Source organism: Ixodes scapularis, unplaced genomic scaffold (genome assembly GCF_016920785.2).
Source record: "Ixodes scapularis isolate PalLabHiFi unplaced genomic scaffold, ASM1692078v2 PGA_scaffold6__148_contigs__length_123643588, whole genome shotgun sequence".
In the NCBI taxonomy this organism is placed as follows: Eukaryota; Metazoa; Arthropoda; class Arachnida; order Ixodida; family Ixodidae; genus Ixodes; species Ixodes scapularis.
The window spans coordinates 91232554-91256493 of record NW_024609881.1 but is presented as its reverse complement, the minus strand read 5'-3'; the positions used below and the strand labels follow the sequence as shown (position 1 = coordinate 91256493).

Genomic DNA, 23940 nt, shown 5'->3' with positions numbered 1-23940 from the left:
CCAACACCTTCTTTGGAACTGCAAGGGTCTAGATAGACACAGACAAGAAGCCCTCAAGGTTCTCCGTGAGGAAGACCGACCGAGGACGCTAGACGAATGGGCCCGACCCAGAGGCTCGCCACAACACCGCAAAGCTCTCCTCGACTCCCTGATGAATTACATCAGAAAATCAGGGACACATAACCTCATATAACCTCACCTATTCATCATCATACTCCCCCCCCCCCCCCCCCCCCCCACCCAAATAACCCTACCCCTCCTGCTTAAAGGAGCTGTGCAACAATTTTTGTACTGTGCACAAATACCGCTTAAAACGGATCCCTAAAGTTAATGACCTATGAAACACGCGTTCGTTTTTCACCCCACGCAATAAAAGTCCCAGAAAAAAATTAAGAAAAACGAGCAGCGTTCACCCCCTCAACTCGCAGCCAGAACAAGCGGCCACGTGATCTGGAGCCGATTATATGCCGCCAGTGTTGATCATAGCCACGCGCTGGGGTTGGCAAAGCGCAGGACACGCGCTGAGTTCCAGACATTGTTAGGGCTCGGCTGTTGTCGTCGTTGCAGCGATTGGACACGGGTCACAACCCGAATGCTTCTCGAGCTAGCAATTATCACGAGTCCAAGTCGAGTGCCCACGCAATGCTCGGGTCCAATCTATGAACCGCATTCAAATATCGTCACTTGGGTGTACTGCGATCCCCGAGTTACGTCATCAAATTTTGCAAAGGAGAGATTGAATGAAAATGATCGTTTTTGTCCTTGAAATTACACCGCAACTAAGGAGTTTCTTGGCCAATGACGTTGCGTGTGAGTATCCTTGAGTCCCAGGTGTGCCAGTAAGCTCGTGCAGAGAGAAAAACATTCCAATTGAATATCGTTGCACAGCACCTTTAAGACCTACTCGGCCAAGGCAGGCGATCCTCCTTTCTATATTAAAGACATGTTTCACTCACTCACTCAGGACTCAAATTCTCATCCTTCATACTCGGAGCAACTTGTAACACCCCAGAATCAAGAAACCAAGAAACCAAGAACTGTTTCATGGGCCACATAACTCCCAACACCCTTCTTCTTATTGCCACCATTGGATCAACTTCAATTTTATTTGTATTTTCGTGCTCCATGCTGCCAGGGGGGAGCCCTATAGAAGCCAGCTCCGAGATATGAAATAATTTTTCTTCTTTTTCAAAACTCGCTGCGCGAGCTTCCTGAGGCGCGAGAATAAAAACGAACAGTTCGAGCCAGAACACCGTGGAGCACGGACGTCTTTTCTACAAACGGCCACGGTTAGCAGACCGTTGCTGTGTTTCGCGTACTGCACTACCGGAGCTTTTGGAGTATGCTCAGTCACGGTATCACCAGGGCGCGGTTCAAAGCACGCAAGCCCCCCCCCCCCCCCCCCCCCGCCCCCTTCTTTTTAGAGCGAAGCTGTATACCTCTACCAGCCAAGGAAATTTTCGTGTCGTTGGTGTTGTAAGCAAAAAAACTCCCGGCGAACAATTGAAGGCAAAAGAGCCTATCTCCTTTGAAATCGGGTATACAGAATACAGCTCAGTATCCGTTTCAATAAAGAAAACCACAAAACAAGCATCAAAACCACACGATGGATGATAAGGCGCCCCAGACAACACTTGGACATCCCAAGGATGTCCTCAGGACAGCCTTTTGAGGACATTATGATGTCCTGAGGATGTCCTCAAATGATCCTGGAAACATCCTAAAAACGTTTTGTTGTCCGGCCTCAGGACATCCTCAGAACGTCCTCAGGAGGGCAGCCAAGGATTTTTCTAGTACATTTTTAGGACAATGCACTGCAGGTGCAGCTGTTCACTGAGCTGTTAGGATGCTTTCATTTTTATTGTTTCAAGGTTTTCTCCAACTGGATTTTGAACCGGAAGATGTCTGCAAGAGCTGCCTGCAGGAAAAAAAAAACGCTTTGTTGTGCACTATTTTAAAGTGAAATTCACACACTAATTCTAGATCACTAGTCAGTGAGAGGCTAAGAACATAGGGCAAGGGAAAGGAAGAAGAAAGCTGGCGGAATGCTGAAGAGGAGAGAAGAAAACCTCTCCCCTCTAGCATCCTGTCGGCTTTCTCCTCTGCGTATTTCTTTGCGCTATGTTCATAGCCTGTAACTATGAGCATGATCGGGCCATTCATTATTGCAAACAAAGGTAACTGTTCAAGGAATACTTTATTTCAGAACAAATGTTATACATGACTTCTTTCAATGTCTGCACCAGACGTGCGGTCTGGCTTCGCATCTTGGCCAGCACTAGTCCAAATAGTCAGCGGGATCTGCAGAAAAAAATCAATTCCATAAGCATTAATAACAAAAACAGGTAATATGAGTCACTTACCATCATGTCGAACATCTGTGGCCTTTGACTGCAGCTCTTTCAGTTTCTCTCCAGCATGGCGCAGCCATACTTTGATGATGGTCTCCACGTCAGCTTTGCTTGCGCACTCAACATTTGATTTCACTGCTTGTAAAACATTGATTTGTGATGACAGTCACAGCAGAAAGCTAAGATGGTCTAGAAAAAAAATCACAATCGCACAGTTGAAAAGCTCGAAGCATTTGTTTACGCGCCGGCATCTTTCCCGTCGAAATTGCCGTTCATTGCTTTCCGCCATTTAGAAGAATTTATTTAAAAACACACTAACCTTGCATTGCTGCCATCATCAATTTGGATGGAACAGCGCGGATATACAGACTCGCAGCGCTGACTAACAACTCAGTGATATATAATTTCTTCTTCCTCAAATCGTCATCATCTTCTCCTTCGCCGTTAATGAGAACATTTGAAACTTTTAAACACAAGAAACCAAATAGCCAATAAACATTAATAAGTAAATAATAAATAAATAAATGACAGCTAAAAGTAAATAAAACTAAGAAAATTAAAAAATAAAAATAAAGTTAAAAAATATTTCTTAGAAAATAAATTACAATTAAAAATATGAAACCTAAAAAAAATTTAATTTTTTAAAGTTTTATTTTTTTTTTAATTGTCTATTATTTATTATTTATTTACTAATGTTTATTGGCTATTTTGTTTCTGGTGTTTAAAAATTTAAATGTTCTCATTAACGGCAAAGGAGGAGAAGATGACGATATGAGGAAGAAGAAATATATGCCTGAGTTGTTAATCAGCGCTGCGAGTTCGTTTCCTTCTTGTGTGCCTGTGAGTGTGACTGTATCCGCGCTGCTCCATCCAAACATGAATTACCATCTAGCCGAAGCATCCACATTATCAAGCCATCATCAACCTCGGCGCTATTTCTGTTTCTGTCCTGGCTTAGCTTAGCTTGCTTGAGTCCCTCGGATGAGTGGATAATTGAAAAGAACGGTACACCTTGTAGTAGGCGGTAGCTTGCGCCACCTAGATTGAATGCTGCCCATGGAACTGAATTTCGAAATACTGCGCAAATACAAAACTAATAATAATTGTAGTGCGTCCTGGTTTTATTAAAGAATTGTTTGATCAAAACTATAGTTAAAAGATGTCCTAAACTTACGCAACTACATGTAATAATCTGTATGTGAAATTTAGCTGAGCAGTGAACGTGAACTGTGTATAGTACCGCCATTTCATGCATCTATTTGTTTAAAAACGCAATCGAATTGAGGACGTATATGTATTACCTCTAACTTTGTATCTTTCGTCCTCAATAACTCCTCGGAAAGACGTTTCTAGGATGATCCAGCGACTGACGTTCTCAGGATGTCCTAAGGACGTCTTGAAAACCTTGAGGACGTTTGTACCTTTCGAGGACGTCCTGAGGATGTCGGGTGTTGTCTGGGGCGTGTGTGCAATAGGAACACCCTCCCACGCGTTCCGGTAAAGATTAGGTTTGCAGCTGCTTCGAAAGGGGTTTAAGTACGTCATTCGAAGCCCTCGTGTGAAGTGCAAACCGAATAATGGGTGATAACGGCGCCTGCGAACAATGCGAAGCATGTTCCTTCTCCCCGCATGTGTTTTCGTGTCGGCGTTCTCACGAAAAAAAAAAAAGACTTCAGAAGATAGAAGCGAAACTTACGAACACCACGCATACAACATACCAGTACACGATTCGTTTCAATAAAGAATAAGCACAAAACAAGCATCCTAACCATATAATGAATGATAAGGAGTTCCTGAAAACAATGCGAAGCACGCAGCGGTCACCGCATACGTTCCCGGTGAAGATTCCTGTTGCCTAAGCTGCCGCGGCGTCGTCAGCTTGCGACGTGGGGAGTGACGTCACTAGCCTTTCATATATAAAAGAAGAACCCGGACGCAGCGGATGCCACGAGCTATCTGAGCCAATCCCGTTCTGTGGGCGTGGCCTATGATACGCTTTCCGCGCGTCGCTGTGCCCTCTCTCTAAGGTCACGTGACACTCCCACGGCCTCCCATTGGCTATAATGGCTCGTAACATCCGGTGCGCGTTAAAACGTAAGATCAAACGGAGTATAACAACTGATTTCATTGTTGCTGCAGCACCGCGATGAATAGGCCACGCATAGTTAGGACTCCGGTAGAGCAGCGTGAATACGGCGTCGCTTCTTAACGCCTCTTCGCCGCACAGCACGCCACCGGCGACGATAGCTGACGAAAGAACGGAGTTAGCTGCCGCTTCCCCTTGTCCGTCTTTTCAGTGACAAGGGAAGAAAGGTGCCGCCAGTGCGTAGCCGTAGCGGGCCCGTTGTGCCCTTTGTGTCCGAGGGCGGCTCCTCACACTCCGAAACGCGATGCCTAATCGACGGGCGCATCAGCTGGCGTGGACTTCTCAATACGTCAGGCGACGTGGACTTCTCCATAAATATATCTTACTTCTCCATGAGAAGTAAGATATATTTACGGAAGGGTGGAATATGTTTGCCTAAAAACCACGCGGTATTTGAATTGCTATGTAATAAGCATCATGAATATTGGCTTGAAGCAATTTAAAAAAATAAGCAATATGTAAGAATTTTAGCATTTTTGATAGTTTTGTTACCAACTACCTCGTTGCTGCAGGTGACTGTAAAAACTCTTATTGACAGCCCTGTAGGTATACTGCACACAAAAAAAGTTTCAGGCCGTACAACTAAATATAATGCAGAAAAACAATAAACCCTGTAGGTATACTGTACAAAAAAAAAAAAAAAAAAAAAAAAAAAAAAAGGTTTTAGGCCGTACAACTAAATATTATGCAGAAAAACAACTAGATTAGTGCAAAATTGCGTTTTGCCGTTTCAAGAGCCGTCTTCTGCCCTTTAGAGAAGAGTTTATTGCCTTTTGTTCTAAAGAGGAAAAAAAAAAAAACATTTTGAAGTTGAGCTCTCGCGACGTAACCTGAGCGAGCCCGCCGAATCTGGGCGGCCCTGGACTAAGGGCACCGGCCAGGGGCCCTAAACTCGTGAAACACGAAGTTGGGGCCGAAGTTGAGGGAGCGCATCGATTGGACAATCACGACGATGACTTGGCACTTTTGTCGCCAACATCCAATCGGCGCGCTCCGCGAACTTTCGGCCCGAGCTTTGTGTTTCACGAGTTTAGGGGCCCAGAGACCGCAAGGTCCTTTCACTTTATCAATTAATAAAGTTTGCGATGATGATGATGATGATGATGGCGTCGTTTCTTCCGCCTCTTCTCTGCACAGCACCCCACCGTCGAACCTGGCAAAGCGTGCGACGGTGTCACGGTTTGCGCACGCAGGTAGACAGCAGGACTTCGAGTTGCCGGGTACATCTCTGTGGCAAGAAGCTTTTTTCACTCTTGTTGCTTGATGGATTTTCTTATTTCGACTGTCTTGCACGGCGGTGTCCTCCTGTGGTCTTCCACTGTCTTTATATCAGCAGATGCTTAGCGCTGCCGGGTCAGAGCATCCACTCGTAAGCTTGCTGTTTCTTACGCACATCGCAACCACTCTCTATTGTCAACGTGAGGACACTATTTAAACAGCAACATAAAAGCCCAGTGAACGGGCAATCTCAAACGACGAGGCGATGTGGGGTTAACGAATGCGCGCCGTTGGAGGCTCACACCTCCGGCAAATTCTTGCGTCGCTGAATAGTTCCGCTTTTAACAGCAGTATGCGTAACGGCTAGATTTCGCGGTGATATTGTCGCGTTTCCCTTTTAAAAGAAGTCCACGTCAGCTGATGCCTTCCGTCGATTAGGCATCGCTTTTCGGAGTGTGAGGAGCCCTCGGATACAAAGGGCACAACGGGCCTCCTATGGCTACGCACTGGCGGCCTCCGATTATCAACACGATTCCCGCCGTTTCTTCCCTTGCAGCTGAAAAGACGGACAACGGGAAGCGGCAGTAAACTCCGTTCTTTCTATGGACCTAATCGCGTCAGCTGTCGTCGCCGGTGGCGTGCTGTGCGGCGAAGAGGCGTTAAGAAGCGACGCTGGGTTTTGGTGCCCGAGTTCAACTTCAAAAATTGTTTTCTCGCTTTAATAAAAAATTGATTTTATTAAACGTTCAAAATCAAAAGACAATCGATTGTTCTTCCAAACCCACCATATTTTGTATTTTTACTTGTACCACCTCAGGGTGAAATAAACGGCTGTTTATGCGTCAAAACCAGACTTGTACCGTACGCATTACAAGTAATCAAATTACTTGTAATCGATTACTTTTTGGAGTAATCTTGTAATCAGTTGATTACTTTTATTAGGCAGTAATCACAAGAGTATTCTTATTACTTTTTGAAGTAATAAAAATTACTTCCAACCGTTACTATTTTTCCACGGGACCCCCCCCCCCCCCCCCCCCCCTCCGCCCCCCCCCCCCCCCCCTTGCACACACCTTTTTTTTTTAAATGACAAAAATAAAATTTGCTTCTTTTTTCGAACGGAAAAAATAAAATTTTTTTGCGGAGCAGTAGGAAGCAAGGTCAACCCTTTTGCGTGTTTCTGTGGAACGTCCGTTTTTTGTTTTTTTTGGGGAAGCCCCAGGTGAGCTTCAGTGCGTGGCAAAGGCCATTCAGGGCGAAGTTGGAGGGAGCAGAATGTAGCTTTGTAAGTCCTTCGTTCAAACTAGCCCCCTCATGCGCAGACACACAGAAATATAAAAAAACATGCTGCTTACGGTACCTACTCGCAGCCCGTAGGAGAACCAGAACCGAAGAATGTCTAAAGCGGATGCAAAATATTACAAAGCCAGTTCAAATATTTCCCTATTTCCCCTACGTGGTCTTTGTGACAAGCAGGGTGTTTCGAGTTGAGAAGTGGTCGGGGCGATATCTTCCGCTAATGGATTCTACACATGATCCGTTTCAAATCCTGGAGCTGCTGCTCTTTTGTATAACATACGAGTTCATCCACATGTGAATAATAAGATGAACGACGCAAACTTTGAGCTACAACCCTTGCTTAACAAGAACTAGAACCCCCTCCGCTCCCACTCAACTCAATCCCCCCCCCCCCCCCCCTCCCAACTGGCGAACGCCCGAATCATTAAACTTCTCCAAACGAATTCTATGCCTGTGTTCCGCATTGTGAAGGTACAACGTCCATGAAGAGGGAACCCGCTTTTTCTTCTTCAATACTTGTGAAAATGTGAAATTTAGGTTGGAAGTAGTTCATTGTTATGAGCGCTAAAGATGTAAGTCTTCACACAACAAAGTAATCGGAAAAGTAACGCTTACTTCTTAAAGTAATGTCCAGTTACTTTTGCTGTCGAGTAATCAAGTAATCTAATCGAATACTTTCTAGCCAAAAGTAATAGTAATTGTAATCGATTACTTTTTTTTGGGGGTAACGTGTACAAGACTGGTCAAAACGCACTTTTTGGCAAATTCAGCATTTTTTTTTTCCTGCGAGTTATTTCATTCAGCGGTTTAAACATTTTTTATAGAATATATGCCTGCAGGGCAGCCGGTAAAAAGTTTTATTAAGTCCCCGGAGTAATTAGATATTTTAATAAAATAACAAAAATGTTAAAACTTTCAAAAATATTGTTGTTTTTTTTAATACTGAAATTAAACAAAACTGCACAAGCCCAACCACATTGCAAGTCGAAAGCCGCGCAGATTTGAGCAAAAAATATTGTTGGGTGTTTCATAAAAAAGCTGATTTTTCATAAATTATAGAGTGATACCTAGTTTCACGCTATTTCTAAAAGTTGAAACCGCGTTCACGCCATCAAAAAAAATTTTTCATCAAACATATTTTAGGGCATGGCTACAAACAATGCAACAAAAACCATGGTTTATTTTATTTCTTAGAACTCGAAGGTGGTCGAGCGCAACGCCTGGGACGTTTGACATGGAACTTCTCCGAATCGTGCTCGCGAAGCGTCACGTGTTCGAGGATTTGAATTGCACATCCTGCCGAGGCCAGACAAATAAGCTGGGCCAGCTAACAAGTGGCAAGGTTATCGCAGCATCGAACGGCGACCGTCACCAGATATAAACAGCTGTCATATACTAACAGTGAAAAACAAAGTAACGCCAAGCTAACGCAAAAGTAACGTCCGTTAGTCATGGCAAGTAACGACACGGGAATTTCGTTACAGTTGCAAAATGGTAACGGAGATCCGTAACGCGTGAGCAATTTTTCCAAGCTAACGAGTAACGCTATTTCGTTACTTATTTTCGGTAACGGGCACAACACTGATGGGGCGTGAGAAAGCAAGGAGCAAGCAATATCAATTCACTTTGGTGAAAAATAAGAAATCATTTGCAAAAAATACAGGAACCTCGACTGTGGCACGCATCCACCGGTTGGCCGACCTGGCATTGATTGTCTAACTCTTCAACCGCGTCGAATCATGGAAGTACAGTTTCGTCGATGTTGAAATTTGTCTTCGTTTCAACATTTCTCAGAACCAGTCAGTGATAGTACTCTTAATTGGCTTCTTACATGGAAATAGAAGTATTCATAAATGGACCCCCTTAGTAGTAATGGTAAACAACATATCACCACTATTGTTACTATTTGACGTTTTTGAACTAGATCAATGTTAAAGACAATTTTTGTGGTGAATTCCGAATACCGGGATATAAGTATTTTTTCTTACACGACCGATTGGTCGAGGAGGATGAATTGCAAAATTTGTTAAAGACTTGTGGTGTACTGAAAAACTTGATGTAGAGTTTTGTCATTGCGAGTCTTTGTCTATGGGGCTTTGTAATTCTGAATGGCCTTTGATTTTAATAGGTTTTTACAGACCTCCTTCAGTTAATCATTTATGAATTTCAGAAGAACTCAGGAATAAATTTGCTAATTTTCAGACTGCCGACATCTCTTTAGTATGTGATTTCAACATCGATACGCTTCAACCTGCCAAGTCTACTGTTTGTGACTTTCTCAATCTTAGCTCACTTCGGTCTGGAAGAGCTGAGTTTGACACCAACTCGAGAAGAACTTTTGGTTAATCATTTATGAATTTCAGAAGAACTCAGGGATACATTTGCTAATTTTCAGACTGCCGACATCTCTTTAGTATGTGATTTCAACATTGATACGCTTCAACCTGCCAAGTCTACTGTTTGTGACTTTCTCAATCTTAGCTCACTTCGGTCTGGAAGTGCTGAGTTTGACCCCAACTCGAGAAGAGCTTTTGGTTAATCATTTATGAATTTCAAAAGAACTCAGGGATACATTTGCTAATTTTCAGACTGCCGACATCTCTTTAGTATGTGATTTCAACATTGATACGCTTCGACCTGCCAAGTCTACTGTTTGTGACTTTCTCAATCTTAGCTCACTTCGGTCTGGAAGTGCTGAGTTTGACCCCAACTCGAGAAGAACTTTTGGTTAATCATTTATGAATTTCAGAAGAACTCAGGGATACATTTGCTAATTTTCAGACTGCCGACATCTCTTTAGTATGTGATTTCAACATTGATACGCTTCAACCTGCCAAGTCTACTGTTTGTGACTTTCTCAATCTTAGCTCACTTCGGTCTGGAAGTGCTGAGTTTGACCCCAACTCGAGAAGAACTTTTGGTTAATCATTTATGAATTTCAGAAGAACTCAGGGATACATTTGCTAATCTTCAGACTGCCGACATCTCTTTAGTATGTGATTTCAACATTGATACGCTTCAACCTGCCAAGTCTACTGTTTGTGACTTTCTCAATCTTAGCTCACTTCGGTCTGGAAGTGCTGAGTTTGACCCCAACTCGAGAAGAACTTTTGGTTAATCATTTATGAATTTCAGAAGAACTCAGGGAACATTTGCTAATTTTCAGACTGCCGACATCTCTTTAGTATGTGATTTCAACATTGATACGCTTCAACCTGCCAAGTCTACTGTTTGTGACTTTCTCAATCTTAGCTCACTTCGGTCTGGAAGTGCTGAGTTTGACCCTAACTCGAGAAGAACTTTTGGTTAATCATTTATGAATTTCAGAAGAACTCAGGGATACATTTGCTAATTTTCAGACTGCCGACATCTCTTTAGTATGTGATTTCAACATTGATACGCTTCAACCTGCCAAGTCTACTGTTTGTGACTTTCTCAATCTTAGCTCACTTCGGTCTGGAAGTGCTGAGTTTGACTCCAACTCGAGAAGAACTTTTGGTTAATCATTTATGAATTTCAGAAGAACTCAGGGATACATTTGCTAATTTTCAGACTGCCGACATCTCTTTAGTATGTGATTTCAACATTGATACGCTTCAACCTGCCAAGTCTACTGTTTGTGACTTTCTCAATCTTAGCTCACTTCGGTCTGGAAGTGCTGAGTTTGACCCCAACTCGAGAAGAACTTTTGGTTAATCATTTATGAATTTCAGAAGAACTCAGGGATACATTTGCTAATTTTCAGACTGCCGACATCTCTTTAGTATGTGATTTCAACATTGATACGCTTCAACCTACCAAGTCTACTGTTTGTGACTTTCTCAATCTTAGCTCACTTCAGTCTGGAAGTGCTGAGTTTGACCCCAACTCGAGAAGAACTTTTGGTTAATCATTTATGAATTTCAGAAGAACTCAGGGATACATTTGCTAATTCTCAGACTGCCGACATCTCTTTAGTATGTGATTTCAACATTGATACGCTTCAACCTGCCAAGTCTACTGTTTGTGACTTTCTCAATCTTAGCTCACTTCGGTCTGGAAGTGCTGAGTTTGACCCCAACTCGAGAAGAACTTTTGGTTAATCATTTATGAATTTCAGAAGAACTCAGGGATACATTTGCTAATTTTCAGACTGTCGACATCTCTTTAGTATGTGATTTCAACATTGATACGCTTCAACCTGCCAAGTCTACTGTTTGTGACTTTCTCAATCTTAGCTCACTTCGGTCTGGAAGTGCTGAGTTTGACCCCAACTCGAGAAGAACTTTTGGTTAATCATTTATGAATTTCAGAAGAACTCAGGGATACATTTGCTAATTTTCAGACTGCCGACATCTCTTTAGTATGTGATTTCAACATTGATACGCTTCAACCTGCCAAGTCTACTGTTTGTGACTTTCTCAATCTTAGCTCACTTCGGTCTGGAAGTGCTGAGTTTGACCCCAACTCGAGAAGAACTTTTGGTTAATCATTTATGAATTTCAGAAGAACTCAGGGATACATTTGCTAATTTTCAGACTGCCGACATCTCTTTAGTATGTGATTTCAACATTGATACGCTTCAACCTGCCAAGTCTACTGTTTGTGACTTTCTCAATCTTAGCTCACTTCGGTCTGGAAGTGCTGAGTTTGACCCCAACTCGAGAAGAACTTTTGGTTAATCATTTATGAATTTCAGAAGAACTCAGGGATACATTTGCTAATTTTCAGACTGCCGACATCTCTTTAGCATGTGATTTCAACATTGATACGCTTCAACCTGCCAAGTCTACTGTTTGTGACTTTCTCAATCTTAGCTCACTTCGGTCTGGAAGTGCTGAGTTTGACCCCAACTCGAGAAGAACTTTTGGTTAATCATTTATGAATTTCAGAAGAACTCAGGGATACATTTGCTAATTTTCAGACTGCCGACATCTCTTTAGTATGTGATTTCAACATTGATACGCTTCAACCTGCCAAGTCTACTGTTTGTGACTTTCTCAATCTTAGCTCACTTCGGTCTGGAAGTGCTGAGTTTGACCCCAACTCGAGAACTTTTGGTTAATCATTTATGAATTTCAGAAGAACTCAGGGATACATTTGCTAATTTTCAGACTGCCGACATCTCTTTAGTATGTGATTTCAACATTGATACGCTTCAACCTGCCAAGTCTACTGTTTGTGACTTTCTCAATCTTAGCTCACTTCGGTCTGGAAGTGCTGAGTTTGACCCCAACTCGAGAAGAACTTTTGGTTAATCATTTATGAATTTCAGAAGAACTCAGGGATACATTTGCTAATTTTCAGACTGCCGACATCTCTTTAGTATGTGATTTCAACATTGATACGCTTCAACCTGCCAAGTCTACTGTTTGTGACTTTCTCAATCTTAGCTCACTTCGGTCTGGAAGTGCTGAGTTTGACCCCAACTCGAGAAGAACTTTTGGTTAATCATTTATGAATTTCAGAAGAACTCAGGGATACATTTGCTAATTTTCAGACTGCCGACATCTCTTTAGTATGTGATTTCAACATTGATACGCTTCAACCTGCCAAGTCTACTGTTTGTGACTTTCTCAATCTTAGCTCACTTCGGTCTGGAAGTGCTGAGTTTGACCCCAACTCGAGAAGAACTTTTGGTTAATCATTTATGAATTTCAGAAGAACTCAGGGATACATTTGCTAATTTTCAGACTGCCGACATCTCTTTAGTATGTGATTTCAACATTGATACGCTTCAACCTGCCAAGTCTACTGTTTGTGACTTTCTCAATCTTAGCTCACTTCGGTCTGGAAGTGCTGAGTTTGACCCCAACTCGAGAAGAACTTTTGGTTAATCATTTATGAATTTCAGAAGAACTCAGGGATACATTTGCTAATTTTCAGACTGCCGACATCTCTTTAGTATGTGATTTCAACATTGATACGCTTCAACCTGCCAAGTCTACTGTTTGTGACTTTCTCAATCTTAGCTCACTTCGGTCTGGAAGTGCTGAGTTTGACCCCAACTCGAGAAGAACTTTTGGTTAATCATTTATGAATTTCAGAAGAACTCAGGGATACATTTGCTAATTTTCAGACTGCCGACATCTCTTTAGTATGTGATTTCAACATTGATACGCTTCAACCTGCCAAGTCTACTGTTTGTGACTTTCTCAATCTTAACTCACTTCGGTCTGGAAGTGCTGAGTTTGACCCCAACTCGGGAAGAACTTTCGGGTGATCATCTTGTGTCCTCGTGTCTTAATCATAAATACATAAGCGCGCCGAATGTTGTTGAAAATCGGTCGTAATAGAGCAAAAATTAGCCGACCATTACTTTGTGGCTTGTCAACTTGCTCCCTACGTTACGATGAAATAAACAACCCCGATAACAAAAACAATGGAGATAACTGATAGAATAAGATTTTATAAGATGGTTAAAACCAATGATTGAAGCAGTTTACTCTCTATTGAAGACTTGGATGAAGTCTGCTGTACGTTTAGAGATAAATTTGGCAACTTCAAGGACCAATCTAAAAAGGTTATCACTCAGAGGCGGCGTCGAAACGAACAGGAATCGTTAACGGATGATATTTTTTTAGCTATATCCGGTTTAAGGCCTGTTCACACTAGGGTGCCTCAATGTCCTTCAAAGCGCACATGAAGGCACCCTAGTTCACACATGAAGCGGAGCGCTACAAGCAGAGCTCTGACCTCGCACTAAGCGCGTGCTGACGGGAACGTTCACCAGCTTTGTATCGTACCGTCGAAACTGTTGTTAATGCAGACCATAAGTAGCTGACGACACGTGAGTGGCGCTACATCAGCGCTTCGCTGTATGTGCATGAGAACCGGCCTTTAAAGGGGCGATGCAACAATTTTTGTACTTTGCGCAAATACCGCTTAAAACGGATCCATGACGTTAATGACCTATGAAACACGCGTTCGTTTTTCACCCCACGCAATAGAAGCTCCAGAGAAAAATTAAAGAAAAACGAGCAGCGTTCACCCCCTCAACTCGCAGCCAGAACAAGCGGTCACGTGATCTGGAGCCGATTATATGCCACCAATGTTGATCAGAACTACGCGCAGGGGTTGGCAAAGCACAGGACACGCGCTGAGTTCCAGACATTGTTATGGCTCGGCTATTGTCGTCGTTGCAGCGATTGGACACTACCCGAATGCATGTCGAGGCATCGATTGTCACGAGCCCAGATCGAACGCATACGCAGTCTTCGCGTCCACTGTGTGAGCAGCATTTGAATATCGTCACCGCAAAGCTCGATGACGCATTCTCGGGGGTCGTACTGTTGCCACTGTCCTCACAGCTCCGTCATCAAATTTCGCGATGGGGCAAAAGGCGGCTTTGGAAGGAGAGACTAAAGGAAAAGCTCCGCTTTCATCCTTTGAATTCCGCCGCGACGAAGACGCTTCTTGGTCAGTGGTGTTGCGTTCGAGTATTCTTGGGTCCCAGTAGTGCCAGGAAGCTTGTATAAAGTAAGAAATATTCCTACCCAATGTCGTTGCACAGCATTGATGCCTTCTGTGAGAAAGTCTTTGGAAACGATACGACTAAAACGGTTGGGGATTTCAATACGTTCTTGGCTACATTTTCCGGAATAGCCCGTGGCGATATTATGTTCACGGCCAATTTTCCTTGCCCAAGTATTCGTACCTGATCCAGCGGCGTAGACTTTCCATTTTCCCGGTGGTGGGGGGAGGCTGAGAAGTTCTCCGGGGTTGGGGGGGGGGGGGGGGGGGGGGGGGGGGGGTGCGTATTACCTTCTCGCCAGAACTGGAGATTGAAGCTAACGAAAGCACGCTGGGATTCCATATCCTATGTATTTTGTCAATGAAGGCAACGTGGGCGTCATTTTGTTTACATGCCACTACTAGAAGCTCGTTACGACATGGCACGTAAACAGCATCTCGGTAAGGATCATGGCACGAACCCGGGGGAAGGGGGGGGGGGGGCTCTGCCCCCCCCCCCCCCGGATTTTATTAGTGGGGGACCCGAGCCCCGATGCCCCCCCCCCCCCCCTTGTAGTCTACGCCTATGACTTGATCTATACGAACTTCGCGTTTTAGTTTCAGCGCGGGTGATGTGCGCCGAAATTAAGATTCTGTAAAACTTGTGCTCCTTCACATGTTAAATGGTTTCATTTCCTCCGGGATGGTCCAGGTTCATTGGAAGGGTGCACTAGCGAAACCCCTATTTAAGGGGGGGAGAGCATAAAAAGCTTGACAATTATCGACCAACTTTTCTGTTTTCCCTTGCATTGTCCAAATCTTAGAAAAACATATTTTCCAAAATGGTGACAGCCTTTCTTGATCGCTTAATATACTCTGTCGCCCAATCAATACGGGTTTCTCAACGGGCGTGGGACCCAGCCTTTCTGGAAGATTTTGCAGACGAATTGCATCTAGGCTTCGAGGGGCATCAAGTTGCTTGCGCGCTTTTTGTTTATATGGCAAAGGCATTTGATACAGTGAGTTACTCGATTTTACTGACGAAATTGCAAAACGTTGGATTCCGCGACCCATTCTTTTCTCTTCTCCGGAACTTTTTAACTGGGAGGATACAGCTTTAAAGGCCGACGTACACTTCCCGCTTTCCAGTTTTGCCCGTCACCTCCTTTCTTATATCCTCTCCACTTTTTACCCAGCTTCAACACGGCCCCCCTCGCAGTTTAGGAGAGGAGGACGCTAAGAGGATTATCTTCCCTGCAGAAAACTGAGGCTGTATGTCGGCCTTTAAAGGGATGGTGAACCGAAATTTGGATTTAACATAACAATGCTGGAGATGTAGGCGGGACGCTACAATCCCTACAGCACTACTAGTAAGGCGATATCTCAAAAAATGGACGGCCGTATTTTTGGAAAAAGAAGTCGAGATTGAACCTGGCCGACGAGGCGCGTGACCGTCAAGATGCCTAGTTTCCTCCTCTCTTCGCTTCGCTCCCTCAAGGCCGCGAGGCAGAGAAGACGCGAGGCCGTTCCCTCTCCTTCTCGGAGAAACATGACGTCAACATTCCTGCCAAATGCGCCTCTTTTTTTTGAAAAATACGGTCATCCGTTCGAGATATCGCTGTATGAGGGATGTTTTGGTATTTGTAGCATCCCGTTGCGCGTCTTTGCCGCGTGTTTTGGGGAATCCAGATTTCGGTTCAGCATCCCTTTAAAAGCTGGGGTTCTTCAAGGTTCTGTATTATCACCTTTTCTTTGGAACATTCTTGTAAAAGATATGTGTAACCCATTTTTAATATGTACAGTGTTGCAATACGCGAATGACACATTGTTACTTTCGAAACATCTTGATTATCCTGTAGCAATGGCTTTACTCCAGGAGGACACTTGCCAATTTCATTACAGGTTTGAGACAAATTTTCTTACGATAAATGCATCTAGAATTCAGCTTGTCTGCTTTCATACTCCTAAAATGTTAACGTCCGATACTGCTCTTCGTATATCTTGTAACTGTTGTCTATATCTTATGTAGATCATGTTAAATATTTATGAATTTAATTTGACAGTGATTTGTCGTGGAGTTCCCATCTCTCAAAACTTTGTAAACGACTAAGAGACGTATCCTGCTTACTGTACAATACCCAGGTCTCTCATACCTAATTCAACGAAAAAGACAATAGCTCACGCTTTAGCATACAGTGTTTTTGCGTTACGGAATAAGTCTTTTCGGGCACAGCCACGGACGATAGGTTAAAAAATGTATTCAATCGTGAAAGGAATATCTAGAAGCATTGTCTATGCAAGGGGTGGCCAAGCTGCGGCTCGCGGACTCGTCCATGTGAAGCAGGAGTCCATCAACGCAAAGAAAGTGCTGTCATCCACGTCTTCTTAGCTTGGTCTGATGGAAGAGGGGAGAACGCTCGCTCGCTCGGAGCTATTTAGTATCCGCATGACTGTACGTTTGAGCTTGGATTGACTTTACGTGTTTGGGGACGCTTTTTGCAACAAGCCTTTTGTCTGGCTTTGACAGACCCGCCTCTCTATCAAGTGAACTACAGGTGGTTTTCATATGACGTCAATCAGCCATTTTGTTGTTAGTTTATTTTTTCAAACAAATTCACTAATATGAAGGATTAGATAACAACCTGTCGAGGAGATGTCAGCGTGGTAAGACCTGTAATATTCTGTGCTCTACGCATTTAAGGGGTCATGGAAATCCTTGGAATGCTTGCCTTCTGCACACGCTAAATAGCTCGAAACAACAAAATGGGGGACAAAATTACGTCAGTGAAAACTCCCTACACGCGTAAATCAACCTTCTTACTGTTATTTATAAATAACCGCATAGAAACTTTTAAACGAGCTAATGAAGAGTTTTAGTAGATCGCTCCGATGACCCCGGTAGCGATACTCTGCCGCCGCCTTTGCATATGCATCGTATCGTTATCGGGTATCGTTATCGGGAGTACCTGAACGGTCTACTAAAATTCTGGCTTGCAAGCTCTGGTCCGGACCACTAGTTGACCGGAAACTGAACGTTCACCCATCCGTAATCTTCTTTTTTTTTTTTTTTTTTGTAAGTGGAAATTATTAATATTATTATTATTATATTACAAATGCCTTAAAAAAATAGAGAAATGCATTGCGTGCCGCGGTTCGGAAGGAAGAAAGTGGTTTCCGCTCCCGCAACGACCACCAGACAGCACGCGGCATCGCACAACGCGAAACAACATCCCAACCGAAACGACTTTCCAGCGAGAGCGAAAAAGAGGGAGAGATTGTGAAAGAGTGGAGAGGGGAGAAAGGGGGGGGGGGGTAGCGGCGTCTCGACTTTGATCTTCAAAGCAGCCGACACGAGGTAGCCTCCGCCGGCGGCAGTCTCTCGTCTTGCTCTTCCCTCACTTTACGCGCCTTCAAAAACGATAAAAAAAAAAAAAAGGCGTTTGCAGTGGCAGCCAGCGCTTACCACCAACAAGCAACCAACACCAGCGAAGGGAAAGGGAAACATGTTTAATCGCAATCAGATTCGGAGGGGGGGTACTCTTTCCTTCGGCGGATGGCGTTAAACACGTGCACATTTTTCGTGTTCTGGGATTCATTTTCATTTTCTAAGGGTGGATCTTTTTTTTTTTCTTTTGTGCGGCCGAAAACTGTGCGTCTGTGCAAACATAAAAGGAAAAAAAAAAAAAATGCCCGGAGTAAATGGCAGGGTAAGCCCTGGTGTGGCGAAGAGAATGGTCCATCCTGCGCAGCAGTCGGAGTTTGCGAATAAAAGACACTTGTTGCTGGTGAGTCCGAAGCTTTCTGCGACTCGTTTCACGAAGCATAAATAAATAAATAACAAAAAATTACTAAGTCGATTTTTTTTTTTTTAGGCATGAAATGTTTTTTAGGAGTGCGTTTCGACGCCTCATATAAACGAGAAGAAAAAAAAACTATTATTGGTCGAATTAATTTGGGTTAACTCATGGCTAAGCTAAATTTTACGCAATGTTGCATGAATGATGCCGGTATGCAGGCACGCAGTAGTGACAATTCGTCCAAACTACCACAAGAGGGGATTATTCACTACACAGGAGTAATTAAAGAACGGAAAAACGCAGGCACTTCATCTTTGGGATTATCTTTAAAAAGAAAACATTGTTTGCATAATCGTTAGAAATCGTAACCACAGCCAGACTACTGGTAACAATGCTTGTCAGATCTTTTTTCCTATGATTGCAAAGTGTTACCAAAAGATTGGTCTCCTTTTTCTTTTCAACTAATCAGTTTGAACGCGAAATAAACCCGGCAATGTCGAGGAAAAAAAAAAAAAGTAGCTTTCCAACGTTGAAGAGTTTTTGCCATTGGTTTTTGCCATCCGAAATTTTGAACGGAGCACCGCTGGCATGTCTGGCCCAGGCTCCTACCCATTGGTCCCCGAGGGAAGTGACGTTACTCTGAAACGACCTCCGATTGGCGGAACACCCCGTGACGTAGGGCGCCCCGGTGGAGAATGGCGGCTTCACACATGTGCGGGGCGAGCACTGCGGTGCTCGAACGGTCTCGAATTTCTGTTTTTCTCAACCCTACCCATTGATTCCGGCGCCTGGATTGAAGATTCGCGGATTGAAACTATGTCCGTCGATGTGCCGGGAAGCGTCATGAGCTGACTGAGCCTTCGTAAGCTCGGAAAAGTTAGGCCTACAAGTTTCATCGGGGGCCTCTTCGCCTGAGAAGTGCACCGGTAAGTTCGGTTGTGTTCTTCGGCAGTTACCCCCGTCTTCGACTCCACTTCAAACTGTTGTCGCGACTTCGCGGGTAGCCGATCGAGACATTCCTTCGGGTCGCTGGTTCAAGATCGTAGCTCAACTAGTATTTAAGGTTGTTAACCAAACTTTCTCCGCACGGCGGTATTTTTTTTATTTTTTTTTTTTCTGTAAAAAAGAAAAAGAAATGCAGAATCGGTGCAGTTTGTTGTGAAAACAATCGCGGTAACGATGTTAGGCCTATTCCGTTTACGCCGGAATACTGACTCTCAGTACGTAGAGAACGACTCGATTAGTGCTGTTCGCCAAGCGGCTTGGTTTTTTGAAAACTCGACGAAGCTTAAGTGAATGTTGTCACAATAATTAAGATGTTTTTTTTTCAGTGGGGGTGTTTGATTTTTTTTTACGAGGTGCAATCGTGTGTTGCGATTTTGCTGTCGTCGAACTTCAGTTTGATGATCCTTGCGAAAATTGAAGAGTCACAACGAGGTCGGAATTAGAGGTAATGCGAGGAGGTGACTCGTGAACTTGCAGTGAACTTGCGTCCTTAGCGGCAGCTTCCACTTTGTATTTTTGTGTGTATGTTAGTGAGCTGTTTGTAGCGCTTAATTGGCCGTGATTATACACAATCACGGAAATTGCCTTTTTGAATGGCTTTCGCAGCGAGTAGTTCTGCTAAAGTTTGCGTTATGAGATACTGCTAGACTGTTAGCACCTCTTCACGTTCAAGACAGGTTTAGATGCCTTCGTTAATCACGGAAATGAAATAACGCCTAATTAATAGCTGGTTGTTTTAAATTCCATTTGAGCTTTCACAAGCGTTACACCATCACGATTGAAGTTGCAGTTTCAAACAACCGAAGAAAAAGACGATGTCATTACTGTAACAAATTTCTTCCAGGTAGCGTAATTCAGTTATCGACGATCACGTATTTGGATGGATTAGCTTGGTCTTCCGGAAGAGCAAGTGTAGCCCTACGCTACACCAGAGGTGCTTGAAAAAAATCGCTGGAACTGCAATGGTTGCATTTATTTCCAGCATGTAACTTTCTGCGACAATGGCAGTTTTTCTTTTCATATATATATCTTTTCCCCGAGTCCTTTAAATAACGAGTTCGGTTTAACGGGATTCCTGCGTCCCTGCGATCTTGATGGGGATGTTTCACAATGCGTGCAGTCGAGCGGAGGATCGCTGGAGAGCACTCGGAGCGTTTTTGGAGGGCCTGCTCGAAACCGCAGCTTCATAATGAGATCTTGCGGGGGGGATCCAAAACCTTACTCACTTTTGCCTCCGGGCGAGTCGTCGACGACGAAAACTCGTTGACTGCCCGTCGATACTCCGTCCGTCGCATATTGGAACATCGAATCTTTTAACTCGCATTGAAATCCAGCTTCCATCCGCCTCTCCATCGAACCAAGATGCCGCTTAGATTGTTGTCTGCTTTTGCGGATGTATCGTCTGCAAGCGAAATTTTTGTTTTTTTAATATCTATCTATAGATTTATATGTCTATTGGTTCACTAAACTGAGTTTTAAAAAGTATTCTAATACGCGGACTGACAAGATGGTATTATATACGGATGCGAAATGGTTGAGGAGCGTGTTTGCGTATTTTACTGAAGGGGTTTTCGATCCGGAGTGCTTGCGGTGAGGGTTCCAGTTCGTTACAATCGAGTCAGAAGGAAACCCGCTATTATTATTTCTTTTTTATTCAAAATTTTTTGTCGAGCTGTCATTGGTCCTTCCGATCGAAAATGGACGGCGCTCGCGCTCGAGCGCTAACATTTCGAGGAGGGATGTAAGTGGAGTTGAAATGCCCTCAGGGTAGCGATGTAGCTTGTTATTAAATATATGTCCTCATTGGATCATCTTCCGATCATGCTCGATTATGATTTTTTATTATTTTGCTATTGACAGGAAATATAGCTACAACTGAATAAAAGAGTTCCTAGTAGATTATTCCTCAAAATGTTGACTCATGTTACGCCCATACCTTTCGGTATGGGCGTAACGCCTGGTTCACAGTGACCCAACTCTCCAGAGTTAAATAAAGAAACAAACAAACATATGTTTGTTTTCTGAGGTTTATCATGAGTGAAATGCAATGTTTAGCAGTTTCTATTTAAAGGTGTGGAGCATAGAGAACGTAGGACCATTTGAAATGCCTGCCATTTATGCACCTTAGTAAAAAGTTAATGGTAAGCCGTTGGGTCTGGTTGCTGATTGCTCTGAGTGACTATCACTGTAGTATGGCAGCGATACTGGGTCTGTGGACTGTTCATAAACCGGTTTTCAGCAGTACAGTGTTGACAAGCACTTTAGCATTGATAAACAATGTAGTTTTGACAAGAACAGTCCAGTCTCGTCAAACAGTTCATTGTTGACAAGCAAGATAGGTGGCTGATGGTACTGACACCACAAGCACAGAGTGTGAGATTCTTTAGCCCCTGACTGGGTGGGCTAAATGTGCTTCACTCTTCTGGTCCTGCCTTCTCCGGTTTAAGGAATGCTGAATTCTTTTTCAGATATTGTTTGGATTGAGCATAGCTTTAGAGCAATCAAAGGTAACATAGAGCTGTGGGCAATACTCTACCATGTAGCTTTAGGGAAGGGAGGGGGGGTATCTTTTTATAAAGTATTTCAGAGTGCAAGTTTGTCTGCTTCCTTCCACAGGGGTTGCGATGATGTCAGAATGCCGAGCTCTTATTGGCTGACTGAAAAAAAAATAATAATAGTGGGTAGACCTCGAGGCATCTAGCATTGAGGTATCCTTCCAATCAGAACTCGACATCGTTCTGATGTCGCTGCAACCCCTGCGCAAGGAGCGGGCGACTTGCTCTCCGCATTGTTTCTTTTGGCCACTGCCTGTCCACTTTACTGTCATTTCGTTGTTTTTTTTCGGCATCTCCGTCGGTGGTCTGATCTTGGCGAGACAAATGTTTTGCGCTTAACCAAAATGAATAAGTTTGGCCTTGGGCACTCAAATAAATTTGTGCACCCAAATAAATTAGCTGAGCAAGCTTATTTGAGTAACATTCTTGACAGAGTGTCAGAGCTGCAGCGCTTTAACGCACTGTAGCCCTGAGTACATGGAGCGAAAGGTCGCTTTGCTGCAGAACCCAGGGATCCCGGGCTCAATCCCCACCCCTTCCCGTTTCCATCTGGACGAGCGTCGTACCGGCGTACAACTGTGTCACGACTGCGAGATGCGCGTTAAAGCCGCCCGACCAACGGTGGTTCTGCACTGGACATATTTGTTATCAACAGTGGAGATGCCAGGCGCCCATTGGGGCTGCCTAAATTCCCGCTGTTTAAAAAACACACGCCATAATTCGTGTGCCGATGCACGTCAGCTCGGACATGTGGAGCCGAAACCAGTGCTGCAGAAGCCAGGGATTGTTTCTGAGTTTGATTCCTATCTATGTTGGCAGGGGTGGGTATCAAACAGCTCACAGCTTCTCAAACATTTCTAGCTCCGTGCTGTTGTCGCGCACCGTTGACTAAGAGGGTGAGGTGAAGCCCCGGGCGGCAGTTTTATGGTAGGGGGTCGTTCCTTGGGTTGCAAGTATTGTTGCGATTGGTGGACTCTCGTACGTCGCGTGTCTGGAATTGTGCAGGCACGTAGAATTGCCTCGTTAGTGGACCCTTGAGGCCGGTTCGCGCGAGCACCCAAGCGCCGAGGCTACGACACGAGGCCGGAGCTGCGTCGGTGCTACTGTTGGCGCCGATTCGGTGCTCAGTTGGCGTTGTATTGTTAGTGCATGCAGGAAAAGCTGGGGTCATACAAATCTGAGCACTGGTACAGTGTTGAGTAAAGGACATCAAAAGAGCACTTGGAAATACAAAGTAAATGAGGGGTTATGTATTTCAAGTAAAGTAGTTAGTACACCGGGGGGCACCATGAACTTGGAAGTAAAATTCTATAATTACGATGTACCTTTGAAGTATGAGTACTTTTTAAACGGAGTCTTTTGTGATGCCCTTTCATTGTTCTATAAGCTTTTTTTTTTTTTTTAACTTGTATGCATTGTTTTGTGGGTATTTGGGGATGCACCGGTTACTTTTGGAAATGGTAGCAAATATTGGATAAAGTGGCCACAGAGTAGTTGGTTTACTCTCGCTGACAAACTATTTAACACAATCAACTTTAAGGCGCTTATTTGTTGGCAAATCATCATTCTGCGATAGAAAATTAACAAGGTATAATTTTGGGAACATACTACTTTGAGGTCAGGAATAGTACTCTCCTCGTAAAGTACCAGAAAAAAAACAACAACTAAGTACAAGTGCATACTCAGAGAATGTACTTCCAGTAAAGTACAAGTTTTCTAAGCCTACTTGAAATAGTGCTTTGCATACAATATATGTAAAGTACTTCCCCATCACTGACTGATAGAGAGCTGATATAGTACAATGTCAGCACTGTGTCTGCATCACTTAGTTAGTGCTGCACCTTAGGTGTCAACAGGCCTTGAGATAAGACTTAACTAAACTCTCAAATATTATGTCAACAGATAGTTTAGTGAGGCTACTGAAATCTGAATTTTGGTCCTTACCATTTTTTTTTTAAACTGAATGTCTCTGCTGACAGCACTGAATAAATGATGTCAGCGGCAGGCACCGCTTCACCGTAAGGGCAGTGAAACTTATTTCCAAGTAATTACAAGAAGTTTAAGGGGGATCGGTGGCCGAGTGGGCTAGCGCACACCAGCTCGGAGCACGTGGAGTGGAAGCTCGTGCTGCAGAACCC

General features: G+C 43.7%; 1 protein-coding gene across 1 annotated transcript in view; it reads left to right on the top strand.

Annotated features, from left to right (window-relative positions):
• The first annotated feature begins 18926 nt into the window (after positions 1-18926).
• LOC120846575 (axin) overlaps positions 18927-23940 on the top strand; it is a 32874-nt gene continuing 27860 nt past the window's right edge. The window contains exon 1 of the mRNA XM_040218399.3: positions 18927-19168. The gene's annotated coding sequence lies outside the window, so the exon portion shown is untranslated. The remainder of the gene's footprint in view (positions 19169-23940) is intronic.